This window comes from Macaca fascicularis, chromosome 11 (assembly GCF_037993035.2).
Source record: "Macaca fascicularis isolate 582-1 chromosome 11, T2T-MFA8v1.1".
Taxonomy (NCBI): Eukaryota; Metazoa; Chordata; class Mammalia; order Primates; family Cercopithecidae; genus Macaca; species Macaca fascicularis.
In genome coordinates, this window is record NC_088385.1 from 15,639,680 (window position 1) to 15,659,829 (window position 20,150).

General features: G+C 46.1%; 1 long non-coding RNA gene across 3 annotated transcripts in view; it reads left to right on the forward strand.

The window, feature by feature from the left end:
- The window catches only part of LOC123567465 (uncharacterized), a 30,494-nt gene extending 11,414 nt beyond the window's left edge, over window positions 1-19,080 (forward strand). For all 3 annotated transcript variants that reach the window (XR_012420040.1, XR_012420041.1, XR_006690412.3), the window contains 3 exons: window positions 13,722-13,950; window positions 17,284-17,610; window positions 19,037-19,080. This is a non-coding gene — a long non-coding RNA (uncharacterized lncRNA). The remainder of the gene's footprint in view (window positions 1-13,721; window positions 13,951-17,283; window positions 17,611-19,036) is intronic.
- The last annotated feature ends 1,070 nt before the right edge of the window (window positions 19,081-20,150 follow it).

The following is a 20,150-nucleotide window of genomic DNA, read 5'->3' on the forward strand; positions in this document are numbered from 1 at the left end:
CTCATGGGGATATTGGACCCCCATCTACATGCTCAACTGAATCATATGGTTACAAGCTGTTTTAGAACTTATTACTAATAAAACTGGTCAAGGTGTGACTATTCTGGCCCAGCAAGAAACTCAGATAAGAAATGCTATCTATCAAAATAGATTTGCTCTCGACTACTTGCTAGCAGCTGAAAGAGAGGTCTATAAGAAATTTAACCTTACTGATTACTGTCTACACATAGATAATCAAAGGCAAGTAGTTAAGACATAGTCACATGTGCCCATACAAGTGTAGCACAAATTCGACCCTGAAGCCATGTTTAAAAATTAATTCCCAGCAGTAGGAGGATTTAAAACTCTTATAATAAAAGTTATAAGAGTAATAAGAACCTACTTACTGCTCATTGTCTGATACCTGTACTTCTCCAAATGATAAAAAGCTTTGTTGCTACCTTAGTTCACCAAAATGCTTCAGCACAAGTGTACTATATGAATCACTATCAATTTATTGCACAAAAAGACATTAGCCAAAATAAGAGTGAGAACTCCCACTAATAAAAAGTGAGAGTCTCAAAAGGGGGGAATGAGGAAAGAGAGAGACCCTCTCATATTGTTTTATATTGTTTTATACTCAGTACCTGTTTTAAGAAAAAAGGAAGCAAAACCAAAGACAGGCAGCCCGGCACCAGGCCCAAAACCAGGCCTGGGCCTGCCTGGCCTAAACCCAGTAGTTAAAAATCAACTCACAACTTAGAAACTGATGTTGTTCATAGATTCCAGACATTGTATAGAGGAACACTGTGAAACTCCCTACCCTGTTCTGTTTCTCTCTGACCACCAGTGCATGCAGCCCCTGTCACGTACCCCCTGCTTGCTCAAATCAATCATGACGCTTTCATGTGAAATCTTTAGTGTTGTGAACCCTTAAAAGGGACAGAAATTGTGCACTCAGGGAGCTCGGATTTTAAGGCAGTAGCTTGCCGATGCTCCTAGCTGAATAAAGCCCTTCCTTCTACAACTCGGTGTCTGAGAGGTTTTGTCTGCTGCTCGTCCTGCTACAAAATAATTCATGTGTAGTAGCTCCATGACTTATGATGGGGTTGCATCCAGAGAAACTCATGGTAAAGGAGAAGAATCCCAAATCAAGCCATGTTAAGTTGGGGACCAGCTGTGCTAATTGTAGACACTCAGTAAATGCTAACTCTGATGATGGTGGCGATCTCTGTTTCTTCGTCCTGAGAAATTTCTTTCTTCTTTTTTTTTTAAAGGCATGGTCTGGCTCTGTTGCCTAGGCTGGAGTGCAGTGGCATGATCTCAGCTCACTGCAACCTCCACCTCCCCGGCTCAAGCCATCTTCCCTCCCAAGTAGCTAGGACTACAAGCACACGCCACCACACCCGGCTAATTTTTGTATTTTTTTTTTTTGCAGAGATGGGGTTTCACCATGTTGCCCAGGCTGGTCTTGAACTCAAGAGCTCAAGTGATCTCCTCACCTCGGCCTCTCAAAGTGCTGGGATTACTGGTGTGAGCCACCATGCTGTCAGTCCTGAGAAATTTATAAGAGTACCCTGGTACCTGCTCTTTGGATCACTCAATGCTGAGAGTCAAAGTTTGTAATCAAAACCAAATTCCCTTCTTCTACATCTTTTCACTTGCATAGATCATCCTCCCACCTTCCTAGACTGCCTTCATCATTCAGAATAAAGTGAGTGTAGACGCAGACCGAACTCTGAAGAACTAATCAATCAACCAATATTTGCATCAGCAGCACGTTAGATGGCTAGTGATCTAACAGCTCTTGCCTTTAAGGAACTTTCAGTCTTACTTGGAGAGTTACAATTAAGAAGTGCACAATTAAAGAATAACTCAAAAAATTAAAGTGGAGTGATGATTATATGCCATAAGTAATTAAATAATAAACCAATAATGATTTGGTACTTAAGATGTAATAATAACAGCTAATATTTCTGCGCCTATGCTATGTATCAAATGCTTTGTTCAGTGCTTTATATGCATGATTTGTTTAATTCAATCTGCACAAGACTCCTCTAAGGTAGCTACTATTAGCATCTCCCTTTTCAGAAGAGGAAGCTAAAATTCAGACAAGTAGCTTGCTTGAGATCACACAGCTGATAAATCGAGGAAGGTGGAACACAGACAACACGTAGTATATTAGTCCATTCTCACATTGGTATAAGAAAACTACCTGAGACTGGGTAATTTATAAAGAAAAGAGGCTTAATTGACTCACAATTCCACAGGCTGTATAAGAAGCATGGCTGGGGAGGCCTCAGGAAACTTGCAGTCAAGGCGGAAGGTGAAGGGGAAGCAGGCACGTTCTTCATGGCTGGAGCAGGAGGAAGAGAGAGCAAAGGGGGAAGTGCTACACACTTTCAAACACCCAGATAAGGCCAGGTGTGGTGGCTCATGCCTGTAATCCCACCACTTTGGGAGGCCGAGACAGGCGAATCACTTGAGGTCAGGAGTTTGAGACCAGCCTGGGCAACATGGTGAAACCCTGTCTCTACTAAAAACACAAAAATTAGCAAGGTGTGTTGCAGGCATCTGTAATCCCAGCTACTCAGGAGGCTGAGGCAGAATTGCTTGAACCCTGGAGGCGGAGATTGCAGTGAGCTGAGATCATGCCACTGTACTCCAACCTGGGCAACAGAGCAAGACTCTGTCTCAAAAAACAAACACACAAAAAACCAACCAGATCTCATGAGAGTTTATTCGCTATCACGAGATCATGGGGGTGAGGGGAATCCGCCCCCATGATCCAATCCCCTCCAACCAGGCCCCTCCTCTAACACGGGGGATTACAATTTTAACATGAGATTTCAATGGGGACACAAATCCACACCGTATTACACAATAAATGAGTACAGAGGTAGCAGATGTTAATGTCAGCTTAAGTTGAGGTTAGCCACAAATTCTCATCTTTTTTCCAGAGTTCCCCATCAGGTGGAACAAAGCTTGTCCTGTTACCTCCCCTCAAAGACAAACCAGCAACCAATTCACCACCCATCCACCCTTCAGTGTCTTCTCATTGCTCTTTAGAGAAAGGCATGGTGCCACCAGCCTATCCAGCTCCTGTCTCTCCTGCATTTCCTTCCCTACTGGCTGCTTTCACTCTTTAAGCTCCTGCCTACCCCAGGGCCTTTGCACATGCCATTTTTTCTACCTCCTCTGCTCTTCTGCCCTCTTCATCTAGGCAAATTCTACTCATCCTTCAGATCCCAGGTCAAGCATCTCCTTCTTCAGGGAAGCTTTGCCTGACATCCCTGATGGAGTCAAATCCTCCTTTTAGAGGATATCACCACACGCTGCATCTCTATTTTATAACACTTGTCTCAGTATTACATTAGTCTGGTTCTTTGATTGGTATCTGTTACTCTCACTAGATTATAAGCCCCAGAAGGAATGAGACTGAAGCTATTTTTACTCATCATTGTGTTTTCAGCACCAAGCAAAGTGCCTAACACATAATAGGCACTCAGTGAATATTTGTGGAATAAACTGAGGAGTAAGTAAAGAAGACAGAAGATCTAAAACATGAAGGGGCCTACAGATGGGAAAGGGCTGGGGAGGGAAGAGGAGGCGTTCAAGAGAGGGAACCGAAACCAATGAGGCTGCTTGTAAGTGATCTTGGAGTGTACATGAGAGGAACACAAACTAACCCCCAAAGCGGCAGTCCGTAGACCCATAGAGATGGTGTCAATGCCTGCTGAGTTGGTTAGCCTATCCCATACTTCTATTCATTGCTAAAGGCATCTCCACATATAGATAACCGCTCACTAAATTATGCTTTTGCTCAGGAAGTGCCTTTGCAGAAATTCTCCCTTTGCCACTTCTGAAATGTGTAGACAGCTCCTCAACCAAGACCCGGAGGCTGGTACCAACATCCAGAATGTTCTGGGCCTCAAAAAAAAAAAAAAAAAAAAAAAGTTAAATAAATAAGAGAAAAACCCCTGAAAGTTCTGGGTCTCTAGCTTTCCCGCTTCCCAGCCAGTCCTTGGTGAGGAAGCAGGTGCTGCACAGGGTTTATTCTTGCTTAAGGGCAACGAAGCACAGTCTTGTGCTCTGTCATGGGTAGAACTGTGCCCCCCTCCACAATAAATGTTCAAGCCCTAGCCCCCAGTACTTGTGAACGAGACCTCATTTGGAATAGGTCTTTGCACATGTAAACAAGTTACAATGGAGTCATACCGGATTAGGGTGGGCCTTAATCCAATAACTGCTGTCCTTCTAAGAGATTTGGTTGGGAGGCCGAGGCGGGTGGATCATGAGGTCAAGAGATTGAGACCATCCTGGCCAACATGGTGAAACCCCAACTCTACAAAAAATACAAAAATTAGCTGGGAGTGGTGGCGGGCGCCTGTAATCCCAGCCACTCTGGAGGCTGAGGCAGGCGAATCACTTGAACCCAGGAGGTGGAGGTTGCAGTGAGCCGAGATCCCGCCATTGCATTCCAGCCTGGCGACAGAGCAAGACTCCATTAAAAAAAAAAAAGAGAGAGAGAGATTTAGACACAGAGACAGAAGACAAAGCCATGTGATGGCAAAGGCAGAGACTGGAGGGATGCATCTATAAGCCATGAATGCCAATTCTTGCTGGCAGCCACCAGAAGCCAGGAAGATGCAAGGGAAGGGCCTCCCCTGGTGCCTTCAGAGATATCATAGGCCACTGACACCTTGATTTTTGACTTCTGGCCTCCAGAGTGTGAGAGACTAATTTATGTTGTTTTAAGCCATCCAGGTTTGTGGTAAATTTGTTACTGCAGCCCTAGGAAATGAATCCACACTCTCCGCTTTGTTTTTGTTTTTTTGTTTTGACACAGAGTCTTGTTCTGTTGCCTAGGCTGGAGTGCAGTGGTGCGGTCACAGCTCATTGCAGCCTCGACCACCTGGGCTCCAGTGTTCCTCCTGCCTCAGCCTCCTGAGTAGCTGAGACCACAGGTGTACACCACTACGCCCAGCTAAATCCATCCTCTCAGAAGGCAAAGTTACTGTTGAAGCTCAGATAGGAAAACTCATCTAGGATACAAAGAGACCCAGTTTTGTTTTTTTTTTTTTTTAACCAAGTTTCTGTAGAATAGAGCAAAGAAAACTAGGTGCAGTGGCAAAATAGACTCTAGAAATAGCAGACACTCTTGACATTGGAGTGTACAATTATTATTATTATTATTATTTTTTTTTTTTTTTGAGATGGAGTCTCGCTCTGTCGCCCAGGCTGGAGTGCAGTGGCCGGATCTCAGCTCACTGCAAGCTCCGCCTCCCGGTTTGCGCCATTCTCCTGCCTCAGCCTCCCGAGTAGCTGGGACTACAGGCGCCCGCCACCTCGCCTGGCTAGTTTTTTGTATTTTTCAGTAGAGACGGGGTTTCACTGTGTTAGCCAGGATGGTCTTGATCTCCTGACCTCGTGATCCGCCCGTCTCGGCCTCCCAAAGTGCTGGGATTACAGGCTTGAGCCACCGCGCCTGGCCTGGAGTGTACAATTATTGTAAGGTGCATTGCTACATATAGACACTTTTGTCTGGATTAACTAAGAAATACTCAAGGAGAAGTAGGAGGTAGTTTAGGTTGAAATTGTATTTAGCTGGATAAAGCAGGTAGGTAGAACAGTGATGACAAAACCATATGAAATCTCTGAGGAGAGCTAGGACATTCAGGGATCTGTCTTCCAACTTTAGGTTGCTGCCAGGCAGGGTAAACCTGAGTACCTAAAATCCATGCCCACTTCTTTGTACTGTGTCAGATACAGAGTACAGAGCCCTGGTGCAAAAGTCTTACCAACAATAATTTTAATTTTTTTGTTTTGTTTTGTTTTTTGGAATAAGAGGGAAAGAGTACATGTTTATTCTTTTATCCACATAGAATATTCTTTCCTTTTTTTTTTTTTTTGGCAGAGTCCCCCTCTTGTCACCCAGGCTGGAGTGCAGCAGTGCAATCTGGGCTCACTGCAACCTCCGCCCCCCGGGTTCAAGTGATTCTCCTGTCTCAGCCTCCCGAGTAGCTGGGATTACAGGCACATGGCACCACGCCCGGCTAATTTTTGTATGTTTAGTAGAGATAGGGTTTCACCATGTTGGCCAGGCTGGTCTCAAACTCCCAACCTCAGGTGATCTGGCCGCCTCGGCCTCCCAAAATGCTGTGATTACCAGGCTCACCAGGGGTGAGCCACCGCACCTGGCCAGAATATTCTTAAAATTAGGTGGGTGTGGTGATGGGCACCTGTATCCCAGCTACTCAGGAGGCTGAGACAGGAGAATCACTTGAACCCAGGAGGTGGAGGTTGCAGTGAGCCAAGATCACACCACTGCACTCCAGCCTGGACAACAAGAGCGAGACTCTATCTCCAAAAAAAAAAAAAAAAAGAATATTCTTAATATGTTTTCCTTTCGGGCTGGGCGCGGTGGCTCAAGCCTGTAATCCCAGCAGTTTGGGAGGCCGAGACGGGCGGATCACGAGGTCAGGAGATCGAGACCATCCTGGCTAACACGGTGAAACCCCGTCTCTACTAAAAAGTACAAAAAAAAAACTAGCCGGGCGAGGTGGCGGGCGCCTGTAGTCCCAGCTACTCGGGAGGCTGAGGCAGGAGAATGGCGTGAACCCGGGAGGCGGAGCTTGCAGTGAGCCGAGATCCAGCCACTGCACTCCAGCCTGGGCGACAGAGCAAGACTCCATCTCAAAAAAAAAAAAAAAAAAAAAAATGTTTTCCTTTCATATGTAGGTACTGTGTGCTAGTTATCAATGTATGGCCCCTCAGCCCCAAATTCACCATTCAGTACTTGTTCTGCAATAATGGATTGGACACTAAGCATTTCTATTCTGTGGTGAAACTGATGCTAAGTTGTCCCAGTAGAAGACAATGGAGGGAAATTGCAGGCTTCCCTTCTTAGTTCTGGTGTGTTGCATTTTTCTTTTTGTTACTCTTCCTGCATGAGTGATCAGTGGTTCAGGTCTGTGAGGATATCTAATGGCGCACTGACCCCACTTCATGTCCAAAATGTGCAGTCTCTCGGTGACCATGCACCTCCAATCCAGGCCCACAGACCACCTTCCTCTGGCACTCTGATGCGGATGCTGCAAGCTGCAGGCCTTGCCCCTGCATTGGTGCCCTGACTCCTCCTGCACTGCTGCCCCGTAGCCTCAGCTCACCTGCCCCCCAGGCTCAGCTCACCTGCCTCTGGAGGATTGTTTCCTGATTGCCCCATGACTGTGGACCACCTCTGGCCTGGGCACCTTACTTCTCTGCCATCCAGTGGGCTGCAACCATACCTTCTCCAAAGAGATTTGGACCTCAGTCTTAGGAGGGAGCTTTCCCCCTGAGTATGTCTTTCCTTGGACACTCTCCCTCAGCCCTGAAGTTCCCTTTAGCATTCTCTCATAGTTATGCTCCTATTCTAGCTTCATAATTACTTGAATTAGATGTCCTCCATTTAAATTACTCTGTGGTTTCTGCCTCTTGATTGTACCCAGACTGACATAGGTATATTCTCTCCTTGACAGAAAGCAAAAATGTAGGGACTTCTCAAAGAAGAAATGCAAGGACTTTCTTCAGAGAACTAGAAAGTTTCTTTGAATAAGTCTCTTGACATCTAGTTTGATCTCCCCAGTTGAAATTCCTGTCATCCATGAATTGCAAATATTCAGTAATGGCCTTGAAGGGATCTAGATGTGTGGCTCCCATTCTGCCCCACGTACTGGATAGTTGTCTCTGCTCTATGTCCTCCACCAGCTGATATAAACTTTCAAAGGTTATTCACATATGTATGTAACAATTGGAAGACAGACTGTGTGTGGCCATGAGAGTCTTCTCTCTGGCCAGTGAGACAAGCCACACTTCTTCTATCTGAAAAAAATCATCCCTGTGTTTGTGTTATAGGAAATGTTGAGCAAAGTGTTGAATACAGGGGAATGATTTCCATCAGAAACAACTGTGTTGCCAGTATCATAGGATGGTTGGGAAAAGCAAATGAGATTCTCTAGATAAAATGCTCAGCCTAGTCCTGACACTTTATATGTGCTCAGGTCTTATGAGTTCTTCTATTCATTCATTCATTCATTCACTCACCCACCCATTCATTCATTCATTCATTCATTTCATACTTAGCAGCTACCATTTACAGGTGCTTTTGTCAGCATGGGGATATGAGGATGAACAAGACTCATTCTCTGCCCTCACAGAGAGGCCAGTTCAGTCTCCTATTTAGTATAAGCCGGAGTGTAAGAGTCAGTCCCTCTCTTCATTTTTTTAATATATAGAAGGATATAGGCTTTCAAGTAAGCGAAATATAATTAATAACTTAGTTATACAATGTAAAGCATTGAGATAAGTTCACATGTCTAGAGGGACATGTCTTCTGTTATAGTTTGGCATGAGCTTTGACAAGCCCTGATTATTATTAGACCAGATTCTCTTTCTATAATTAGCTATAAATTTATTTAGTCACATGTGATATATAGACATATATATATAATATAGATATATAAGTTAGGTAGAGAATGTTACCATACAGTAGGCTACTGATAGACATTACAAACAGTACTTAATTTAATCTTTATAACTATTTGTATTTATTTATTAATTAACAGTACTTAATCTTTATAACTATTTGTATTTATTTATTAATTTAATCTTTATAACTATTTGTATTTATTTATTTATTTATTCACTTTTGTCGCCAAGGCTGGAGTGCAGTGGCGCGATCTTCGCTCACTGCAATCCCTGCCTCCCGGGTTCAAAGGATTCTCCTGCCTCAGCCTCCCAAGCAGCTGGGATGACAGGCGCACGCCACCATGCCCGGCTAATTTTTGTATTTTTAGTAGAGACGGGGTTTCGCCATCTTGGCCAGGTTAGTGTCAAACTCCTGACCTCAGGTGATCCACCCATCTCGGCCTCCAAAAGTGCTGAGATTACAGGTGTGAGCCACCGTGCCCGGCGAGACCCTCATCTCTTAAAAACAAATAGTTATGCAGGGTTCCTTATCAGGTATTATACTCACTACCTAGGTGATGGAATAATTCATACACCAAACCTTGGTGACATACAATTGACCCATGTAACAGACCTGTACATGTACCCCCTGAACCTAACATAAAAGTCAGGAAAAATGAAGAGTCGCTCTGGAGCAAATCAGACACTGTAAGAAGTACTTCATGCGGTGAAGAAGCCAAGCGAGCCACATGGAAAAGCTACCTGGAGCTGGAGATATGCTCAGTCAAGTCTTCAGCTGTGCTAGTCATCCTTAGCTAGGTGGCTCATGCCTGTAATCCTAGCACTTTGGGAGGCCAAAGTGGGCGGATCACCTGAGGTTAGGAGTTCAAGACCAGCCTGACCAACATGGTGAAACCCTGTCTCTACTAAAAATACAAAATGAGCCGGGTGTGGTGGCCCATACCTGTAATCCCAGCTACTAGGCAGGCTGAGGCAGGAGAATCACTTGAACCTGGGAGGCGGAGGTTGTGGAGAGCCAAGATCACGCCATTGCACTCCAGCCTGGGCAACAAGTATGAAACTCCATCTCAAATAATAATAATAATAATAATAATAATAATAATAACAATAATACCAGATAGGTAATTTTTCAACTCACGTCCCTGCTACAAGTCCTCCCCACTAGTAGTCTCCATAAAGATTGTTGCCTTTTTTTTTTTTCGAGACAGAGTTTTGCTCTTGTCGCCCAGGCTGGAGTGCAATGGAGTGATGTTGACTCACTGCAACTTCTGCTTCCTGGGTTCTATTCTCCTGCCTCAGCCTCCCGAGTAGCTGGGATTACAGGCAGCTGCCACCATGCCTGGCTAAGTTTTTTTTGTATTTTTAGTAGAAACGGGGTTTCACCATGTTGGCCAGGCTGATTTTGAACTCCTGACCTCAAGTAATCTGCCCACTTCGGCCTCCCAAATTGTTAAGATTACAGGCGTGAGCCACTGCGCCTGGCCATGTTGACATCTTTATATTCATGTTTACTCACTGTTTAGCTCCCACTCACAAGTGAAAACATTGTATTTGGTTTCCTGTTCCTGTGTTAATTTGGATTATGGCCTCCAGTTCCACCTACGTTGCTGCAAAGGACATGATTTCATTCTTTTTTATGACTGCATAGTATTCCATGGTGTAGATGCACCATATGTTTTTTATCTAGTCCACTGCTGAAGGGCATCTAGGTTGATCCCATGTCATTACTATTGCAAATAGTGCTGTGATAAACATGTGCATACATGGATCTTTTTGGTAGAATGATTTATTTTCCTTTGGGTATACAGCCAGTAGTGTGACTACTGGGTAGAATAGTAGTTCTCAAGTTCTTTTATTTTTTGAGACAGAGTTTCACTCTTGTTGCCCAGGCTGGAGTGCAATGGCACAATCTTGGCACTGCAACCTCTGCCTCCTGGGGTCAAGTGATTCTCCTGCCTCAGCCTCCTGAGTAGCTGGGATTGCAGGCTCCTGCCTCCACGCCCAGTTAATTTTTTTTATTTTTAGTAGAGACGGGGTTTCACTATGTTGGCCAGGCTGGTCTTGAACTCCTGACCACAGGTGATCTGCCCGCCTCCGCCTCCCAAAGTGCTGGGATTACAGGTGTGAGCACTGCACCTGGCAGTTCTGAAGTTCTTTTAGAAATCTTCACACTGCTTTCCATAGTGGCTGAACTAATTTACATTCCCACCAGCAGTGTGTAAGCATTCCCTTTTCTCTGCAACCTCGCCAGCATTTGTTGTTTTCTGACTTTTTAATAATAGCCATTCTGCCGGGTGTGGTGGCTCATGGCTATAATCCCAGCACTTTGGGAGGTGGAAGCAGGTGGATCACCTGAGGTCAGGAGTTCGAGACCAGCCTGACGAACATGGTTAAACCCCATCTCTACTAAAAATACAAAAAAATTAACCAGGCATGGTGATGTGTGCCTGTAATCCCAGCTATTCGGGAGACTGAGGCAGGAGCATCGCTTGAACCCAGGAGGCGGACGTTGCACTGAGCCAAGAATCAGCCTGGGCGACAAAAGCGAGACTCTGTCTCAAAAAATATATATATCCATATATATATATATAATAATAGCCATTCTGACTGGTATAAACTGGTATCTCCTTGTGGTTTTGATGTGCATTTCTCTAATGATTAGTGATGTTGAGCATTTTTTCATATATTTGTTGGCCACATGTATGTCTTCTTTTGAGAAGTATCTGCTGATATCCTTTGCCCATTTTTAAGGGGGTTGTTTATTTTTTGCTTGTTAGATTGTTTAAGTTCCTTATAGATCCCCAGAGTGACTTTTTCAAGAGACTTGGGCAGAAATCGCAAGGCTTTTTATGACTTAGCCCTGGAATTTATTCAGCATCCCTTCTGCTGTATTCCACGGTGAGTCACAGGGTCAAATGAGATTCAGTATCCGAGAGAACTACGTAAGAGCATGGTTGTTGGAAGACATCATTCAGTGGGTGCTGTCTTTGGAGACTAGCTGCCATTGAGGGGAAATAGCAGCCTAGCAAGGGAAACCTCAGAGGAGGAGATGTTTACAAGGGAACTCTCAGACGAGGAGGAGGAGTTAGCCAAGTGAAGAATGGGGGAGAAAAGGAAGGGTCTTCCAGGCGGAGGGAGCCTCTCGTACAAAGACCCAGAGAGAAGGAGTGAGGGCAGGGTAAGCAGGTTGTATTCAGGTTCTACACCTTTTACTTGTTGAGTGACTTTGGATAGTTATTTCTTTTTTTTTTTTTTGAGACAGAGTCTCGCTCTGCCGCCCAGGCTGGAGTGCAGTGGCGTGATCTTGGCTCACTGCAAGCTCCGCCTCCCGGGTTCATGCCATTCTCCTGCCTCAGCCTCCCGAGTAGCTGGGACTACAGGCGCCCACCACCTCGCCCGGCTAGTTTTTTTGTATTTTTTAGTAGAGACGGGGTTTCACCGTGTCAGCCAGGATGGTCTCGATCTCCTGACCTCGTGATCGCCCATCTCGGCCTCCCAAAGTGCTGGGATTACAGGCTTGAGCCACCGCGCCCGGCCTGGATAGTTATTTCACCTTTCTTTGTCTGTTTTCTCATCTGTGAAATGGAGATAATTATAGTTAATAGCTAGTAGAGTTGTAAAGATTAAATAAGTTAATGCACAAAGAGTCTTTTATTAATCTATTTTTATTAGTCTTTCTTTTTCAAACACCAACTTGAATCAGAAGGAAGAGTTTTTTAGAACAAACCTGATACATAGCAAACAATAGATATTGGTCATTGTTGCTGTTATTAGTATTATACAGGGAGCCATGAGTATGTAAATATATAACTGGAACATAGAATTTAAGACAGTGAATGGAGAGGCCAGGCGCAGTGGCTCACGCCTATAATTCCAGCACTTTGGGAGGCCGAGGTGGGCAGATCACTTGAGGTCACGAGTTCAAGACCAGCCTGGCCAACATGGTGAAATCCGTCTTTACTAAAAATACAAAAATTAGCTGGGCATGGTGGGATGTGCCTGTAATCCCAGCTACTCGGGAGGCTGAGGCTGGAGAATTGGTTGAACCTGGGAGGCGGAGGTTGCAGTGAGCCGAGATCGCACCACCGCACCCCAGCTTGGGAAATAGAGTAAGACTCAGTCTCAAAAAAAAAAAAGGGGGTGGGTGAATGGAGAGACAGATATCATTCTGGAATGGTAAACAGGGGCCAGATCACAAATGACTGTAAGCTGTACATGGATGTCTGAACTTGTCCTAGAGTAAATGAAGAGAGGTTGTAGATTTTTGTTTGTTTTTGAGACAGGATCTTGTTTTGTCACCCAGGCTGCAGTGCAGTGGCGTAAGCACAGCTCACTACAGCCTCGACCTCCTGGGCTCAAGCCATCCTCCCCACTCAGCCTCCTGAGTAGCTGGGACTATAGGTGAGCACCACTATGCCCAATTAACTTTTTACTTATTGTAGAGACAGTATCTACCTATGTTGCCCAGGCTGGTCTCAAACTTCTGGGCTCAAGTGATCCTCTTGCCTTGGTCTCCCAAAGTGCTGGGATTACAGATGTGAAGCCACTGGGCTGGGCTGAGAGGTTATGGATTTTAAGCAGGAGAGAGTTGAGCAGATTTGGGGTTTTAGGAGGATCTCTACACAAAAGGCTTCTAGAGTGGGGAATGCTTGGGAGAGAAGAAAAACTAGAGACACAGAAATCAGCTGGAAGCCACTGGGGTGGTCCAGGAGAGGCTTGTGGGGGTTGGGCCTGAGGTTGTGCTGAGGGTGATGAAGAGAGGTGGACCTGCTAAAGGTCACAGTGCTGGTTAGAGACGGACCAGGGGCTGGAGCTGCTGACTAATTATGTAAAAATTTCCTGCCAGGAAATTAGCCTTTTTTTCTTGTTTATTTAGGCATGAATGTAATATATGTGCTACTTGATAGAGACAGATAAGTAACTACAAGTAACTGGGCAGAGATTGTTAGCTGGGAGGTATGGATTTCATTTCCATTACTAATACCTGCAACTGCTGATACTAGATGTGCCCCAGGAATCGCTGCAAGGGAAATGGAGCAAGGTGAGCCATTCTCTTTGAAGGAGTTTTTTCCAGCTCTACCGGTTTATGTTTATAGGGTCACACCCTACCTTCTTATAACTGCCTCATTTGTTCTCCTTTGGGTCAGGCTGAAAGTGTTTATTTGCTTTATCTGGTTTTATTGGCATGGAAAACTCTAGCAAGATGTGATTGGCCACTCTGTGGGGGCATCACTGGCCTTTCAAGCTGTGTTTCTCATTCTCTGTGGATGCAGGTTGGTCGTGGCATCTGCATTCTTGGAAGGTGCAGGCCTGGATCCAGGCTGATGGGTGGAGAGGGGAGTTTCGTGGAACCTGATGAGATGAGGCACCTGGGGACAGGTGACCCCAGCGGCTGCCACTGGCAGGAGAGAGCTTCTGAGGAAAGACATCTGACATGGCAGGGTGACTGCTGGGACTGTGGGCAAAGCATGAGCTCAGCGGTGTTCTCATCCACCCAATTAGGTGACTCTGAAGGTCTATGATTATAATCTAAACGATCCCTGAAAGGATCTACGCCAATCTCTTCGCTGGTCCATGAACCTGCCAGGCTTGTTCCTGGTTCCATGTGGGAATTTGATTGATAAAGCCCTGTGCATTCTTGAGTCACCCCCATCACCCACCCTCCACTCCCTTCGAAGAACCACAGAGGGAAGAGTAGACACCAATACAGCTCACACTGACTCACTTCTGTGTTCAACACATTGCTCCTCTTAGTCTCCCAGCTTTTCTAGAAGCCCTCTGAGGGATTTTTTTTTTTTTTTCCTTTTCTTTTTGAGACAGGGTCTCTGTTGCCCAGGCTGGAGTACAGTGGTGTGCTCTCAGCTCACTGCAACCTCTGCCTCCTGGGCTCAAGTGATCCTCTTACCACAGCCTCCTGAGTAGCAAGACTTCAGGTGTGCACTACCACGCCTGGCTAATTTTTGTGTTTTTACTAGAGACGGGGTTTCACCGTGTTGCCTAGGCTGTTCTCAAACTCCTGACCTCAAGTGATCCGCCTGCCTCAGCCTCCCAAAGTGCCAGGGTTACAGGCGTGAGCCACTGCACCTGGCCCTTCTGAGGGCTTTTTATTCCTTCTATGTTCTCATAATTCCTCTCACAGAGTTTTTAGGTGACCTCTATTGATTGACAGATCCAGAAGTTTGGAAGATGTGTCAGCCTGAATTGACAGATTGGGAAGCTGAAGAGGAAGGGTTTAGTCACCTGCCCAAGATTGTGAGAATTGGCAGTTATTCAGCAGACAACCAGGAACAGTCCTAGAGTCAAACATTTTCCATACCTTTGTTGTTTAAATCCTTTCAACAAAGCCTAAGAGGTAGAAGGTCTCTGTCGTGCGCGTCGGTGTGAAGAGACCACCAAACAGGCTTTGGGTGAGCAATGAAGCTTTTTAATCACCTGGGTGCAGGCGGGCTGAGTCCGAAAAGAGAGTCAGGGAAGGGAGATAAGGGTGGGGCCGTTTTATAGGATTTGGGTAGGTAAAGGAAAATTCCAGTCAAAGGGGGGTTGTTCTCTGGTGGGCAGGAGTGGGGGTCACAAGGTACTCAGTGGGGGAGCTTTTTGAGCCAGGATGAGCCAGGAAAAGGACTTTCACAAGGTAATATCATCACTTAAGGCAAGGACCGGCCATTTTCACTTCTTTTCTGGTGGAATGTCATCAGTCCAGGCGGGGCAGGGCATTTTCTTTTTTTTTTTTTTTTTTTTTATTTTTTTTTTTTTGAGACGGAGTCTCACGCTGTTTCCCAGGCTGGAGTGCAGTGGCGCGATCTCGGCTCACTGCAAGCTCCGCCTCCCGGGTTCACGCCATTCTCCTGCCTCAGCCTCCTGAGTAGCTGGGACTACAGGCGCCCGCCACCGCGCCCGGCTAATTTTTTGTATTTTTAGTAGAGACGGGGTTTCACTGTGGTCTCGATCTCCTGACCTTGTGATCCGCCCGCCTCGGCCTCCCAAAGTGCTGGGATTACAGGCTTGAGCCACCGCGCCCGGCCTGGGCATTTTCATCTCTTGTGATTCTTCAGTTACTTCAGGCCATCTGGGCGTATACGTGCAAGTCACAGGGGATGCGATGGCTTGGCTTGGGCTCGGGCTCAGAGGCCTGACAGTCTCATTATCCCCATTTTATAGCAGAGGAAATTGAAGCTTACAGTTTTTAAATAACCCCACTGCACTCCGTGTCAAACTCAGAATTAAACCCAGTCTTATTCCTAACTGCTTCTCATTTTCAGCACTTCCTACATTGTACTACAGCTTCACCTACCTGCCTTCTCTGCTTACTTTTCTAAAGGCAGGAATAATACTTTTTATTTGAATCAGGACCTAGCACAGAACCTGATCCATAGTTGATGTTTGATGAATGGTTATTAACCAAATGTGAAAAGAATAAAGAGCTGGTGATAAAGCTAACTTCTAGTCCAGGTATGCACTGCCTCCCTGCAGAGACCAGGCTGGCCTGCTCCCTTTCAGAATGGGATCTCATAGGAGCCTTTTCTCTGTTCAAAGTGACACCATCAGACCCCATGTATGGGAACAGTGTTACTTCCTGGTTTCCTTTAAAAGCCCTTTGGGAGGAGACTGGTGGTCCAGTGAGCGGGCATCAGTCTTGGGGAGACTCTTCAGCCCTGCAGGGTTGGGGCCTCCTTTTTGGCTCTCCTCCGTGGCACAGAGCTCCACTTAGAATCCACAGAAACCCTTGGAGGGCGTGAGCATCAGCCGCCATCGAAAGTGGTGATGACCAGCCTAGTCTCTGGCTGGAGAAACTTGGAGTTGATTCTGGTTCTCTTGGGCCAGATATTAACCTTATGAAGCCTCAGTTTCCTCCCTATAATGTGGGGATATATAACAATGTTCATTTCATCCAGTTGCTGTGAGGATTGAATGAGAAAATGCATGCCCAGCCCTCATCACAGCGTGAGGTGAATGACAGCTCTGGTAACTGGCGATTTGAAGGCCTGAGATAGGAATGTGAAAGACGAACTAATAATAACATCAGGCACTGCAGGGCACTTTGCCAATCACTCTTTTTTTTTTTTTTTTTTTTTTTTTGAGTCAGAGTCTCGTTCTGTCGCCCGGGCTGGAGTGCAGTGGTGCAGTCTCGACTCACTGCAACCTCCACCTCCTGGATTCAAGCAATTCTCCTGCCTCAGCCTCCCAAGTAGCTGGGATTACAGGTGTGCACGACCATACCCAGCTAATTTTTGCATTTTTAGTAGAGAATAGGGTTTCTCCATATTGGCCAGGCTGGTCTCGAACTCGTGACCTCAAGTGATCTGCCCGCCTCAGCCTCCCAAAATGCTGGGATTATAGGCGTGAACCACCACACCCGGCCATGCCAATCACTCTTCACTTCCTGCATCTTAAAGCAACACCGTCAAACAGTTGGAGTTGATTTTCTAGGCCTTTCTGTTTTCCCCCTCCTGGTTGCCATTGCAGGGCCTCCTCTGGTCACTCGTACCTGTGAGAGGTCAGGCTCCTTAAGGAAGTATCACAGCAGAACATCAGATTGAAACTGCCTTTGCAAAAGTATGACTGAGACAGTGAAGGAGATCAAACTTAACTGAGTCCATCTTGCTCCTAACCTCCACGCTGTCTTTATTCATTCCTGGGTGTAGGCTGAACTAACTTTGGGAGAAACTTAGTTTATAGTTTAAACAAAGATGGTAACAACCCTTTCCCAAAGCAGCCCTCCTTCTAGCCTGGGGACTAGATTGCCTTTCAGGGTTTAGAAGTCACGCAGCTGGAGGCTACAAGATTCTAACCCTCCCCTAAACTGCTCCTAAGATCAGCGTTTGACTTGTTTTGCAGACCCTGCACTTGATGGATCAGCTGGTCCCACCCAGATAAATAAACCGGCTCACCGGATCTTGCGGTCCCCACCCAGAACTGACTCTGCAAGAAGACAGCTTCGACTCCCTATGATTTCATCTCTGACCAATCAGCACTCCTGGCTCACCCGCTTCCCCGGATCTGCCAAATTATCCTTAAGAATTCTGCTCCCCAAACGCTCAGGGAGGCTGATTTGAGTAAGAATAAAACTCCAGTCTTCTTCACAGCCGGCTCGGCATGAATTACTCTTTCTCTATTGCAGTTCCCCTGTCTTGGTGAATCGGCTCTGTCTGGGCAGCGTGCAAGGTGAACCCCTTGGGGGGTTACAGTAACAGAGAGAGGGGACTTAACTTTTTGTGTATGTTTATACATTAGTTCTATTTGTATGTTCATTCTTTTTTCTAGGGTCTTATCTTTGGGCTTATTTTATAACTTAAATCTGTAAAGCAGTCACTCTGAACCTGCAGTGAATTGAAGAAGCCCTTAAAACATCCCCTCTGGGCTGGGCGTGGTGGCTCACTCCTGTAGTCCCAGCACTTTGGGAGGCCAAGGCGGGTGGATCATGAGGTCAGGAGATCGAGACCATCCTGGCTAACAGAGTGAAACCCCGTCTCTACTAAAAATACAAAAAAATTAGCTGGGCGAGGTGGCGGGCGCCTGTAGTCCCAGCTACTCGGGAGGCTGAGGCAGGAGAATGGTGTGAACCCAGGAGGCGGAACTTGCAGTGAGCCGAGATCGCGCCACTGCACTCCAGCCCAGAAGACAGAGTGAGACTCTGTCTCAAAAAACAAACAAAAAAAAAAAAAAAAAAAGGAAAAAAAAAAATCTCCTCTGAAAAATGTCATTATTACCTTTCCTTAGTTGCAGGAGTCCGGGGGCCTCCTTTGTGCAGAGATCTTTGTATTGCCAGATTAGTACAATGCCCTGCACATAATAGATGCTTAATATCTAGCGCTGCACTGAACTGAAATGAGTAATGACACTTGTCAGACAGTCTTGCAAAAGAGGAACAGGTGAATCCTTAGCACAATTCAAGATCTTATAGGAAGAAACTTCCAGTCAACCAAAACTAAACCAAGCATACATTTCTTTCCTCACCTGTATTTACAATGCTGGAAGGTCTCTGGTTTCCACTAAATGCCCTGGGGTTAGCCCGTTAAACCTTAGCTGTTTTATAAACCTTGCCATGGGCCGGGCGCGGTGGCTCAAGCCTGTAATCCCGGCACTTTGGGAGGCCGAGACGGGCGGATCACAAGGTCAGGAGATCGAGACCATCCTGGCTAACACGGCAAAACCCCGTCTCTACTAAAAACACAAAAAATTAGCCGGGCGAGGTGGCGGCGCCTGTGGTCCCAGCTACTCGGGAGGCTGAGGCAGGAGAATGGCGGGAACCCGGGAGGCGGAGCTTGCAGTGAGCTGAGATCTGGCCACTGCACTCCAGCCTGGGCGACAGAGCGAGACTCCGTCTCAAAAAAAAAAAAAAAAAACAAACAACCTTGCCATGGATATGCTTATCAGCTTCTTCCTGGGAGCATAAAATGGATTTGGATAATGAATATAAAGCGCTGGAATAAGGAAGGCGCTCAACAGATGTTGTTAGTGTAAACAAGAACAGGTTAGAAGTGAGAAGGTGCTTAGAGGACAGAGGAGATACGGGGAAGGACTTGGAATTAGTGGGTTGGAACTGGGGAGGAGAGCAGGAGGCCTGGCACTGACAGCATCTCCTTTCCAGCTTCTTCTAGACAAGAGTGGCCTTGCCTGCCGGAAGCCCTAAAATTACAGGTGAGCTGGATCCCGAGAAATGAAGTCCCTGACTAATCGCAAGTAAAGACACAGCCATTTGATAGTTCTGTTCTGCATCTTGGAATGGGTAGAAATACAATAATAGCACCAAACATGAATTACGGAAAACAAGATGTGATTGGAGACATTTGCTAAGAGATGCCAGCCCGGCCTCAGCGAAGTCAATTCATCAGCTATTTTCACTTGGGAAAGAGAACTTAAGGGCGGAGCCGCAGTCCCGGCCAAACCTAACAGTCTAAAAAGCAGACTGTGTGACCTACCAAGGCCTCAGGGCAATATTAACTGCAAATGAGCTCAGCAGGGCGGGGGCCTCCGCACTGTTGTCTGGGGGAAAAGATGGCAGGGCCACAGCCTCTAATGTGAAAGCCACCTGCAGGGCCAGAAGGCCTCTCTGGAGGCAGAGGGATGCAGCAAAGACCACTCGGCTCTGCAGTGAGGGCTGGGCTGGGTGGTGCCACATGGCTTTCTAATGGTTACTTACGTCTCCAAGCTTGTTTCCTCATCTATAAAATGAGGCTCATAGCATGTGCTATACAGAGTTTCTGTAAAGATTAAAAACAAGACAAAGCAAGTCCAAGGGCTTTGGAAACTGTAAAAACTCAATGTCAGATGTCATTATCATGAAAGAGAAACAATACTGGTTAAAAACAAAAGTTTCCTTCTGATGACTATTCCATGGTGTATTTTAGTGAGAGGAAAAAAAATCCTGCCATCTAGAGATAAAATATATACATATATTTTTCCTGCAGTAAGCAAATAGGCTTCCAATAAAAAGCTGACATAGGAGCCAGGAACAGTGGCTCACGCCTGTAACCGCAGCACTTTGGGAGGCCGAGGGAGGAGGATCACTTGAGGTCAGGAGTTCCAGACTAGCCCGGGCAACATGGTGAAACCCCATCTCTACTAAAAATACAAAAATTAGCCAGGTGTGGTAGCGCACACCTGTAGTCCCAGCTACTCAGGAGGCTGAGGCAGGAGAATTGCTTGAACCCGGAAGGTGGAGGTTGCAGTGAGCCGAGATCGTGCCATTGCACTCCAACCTG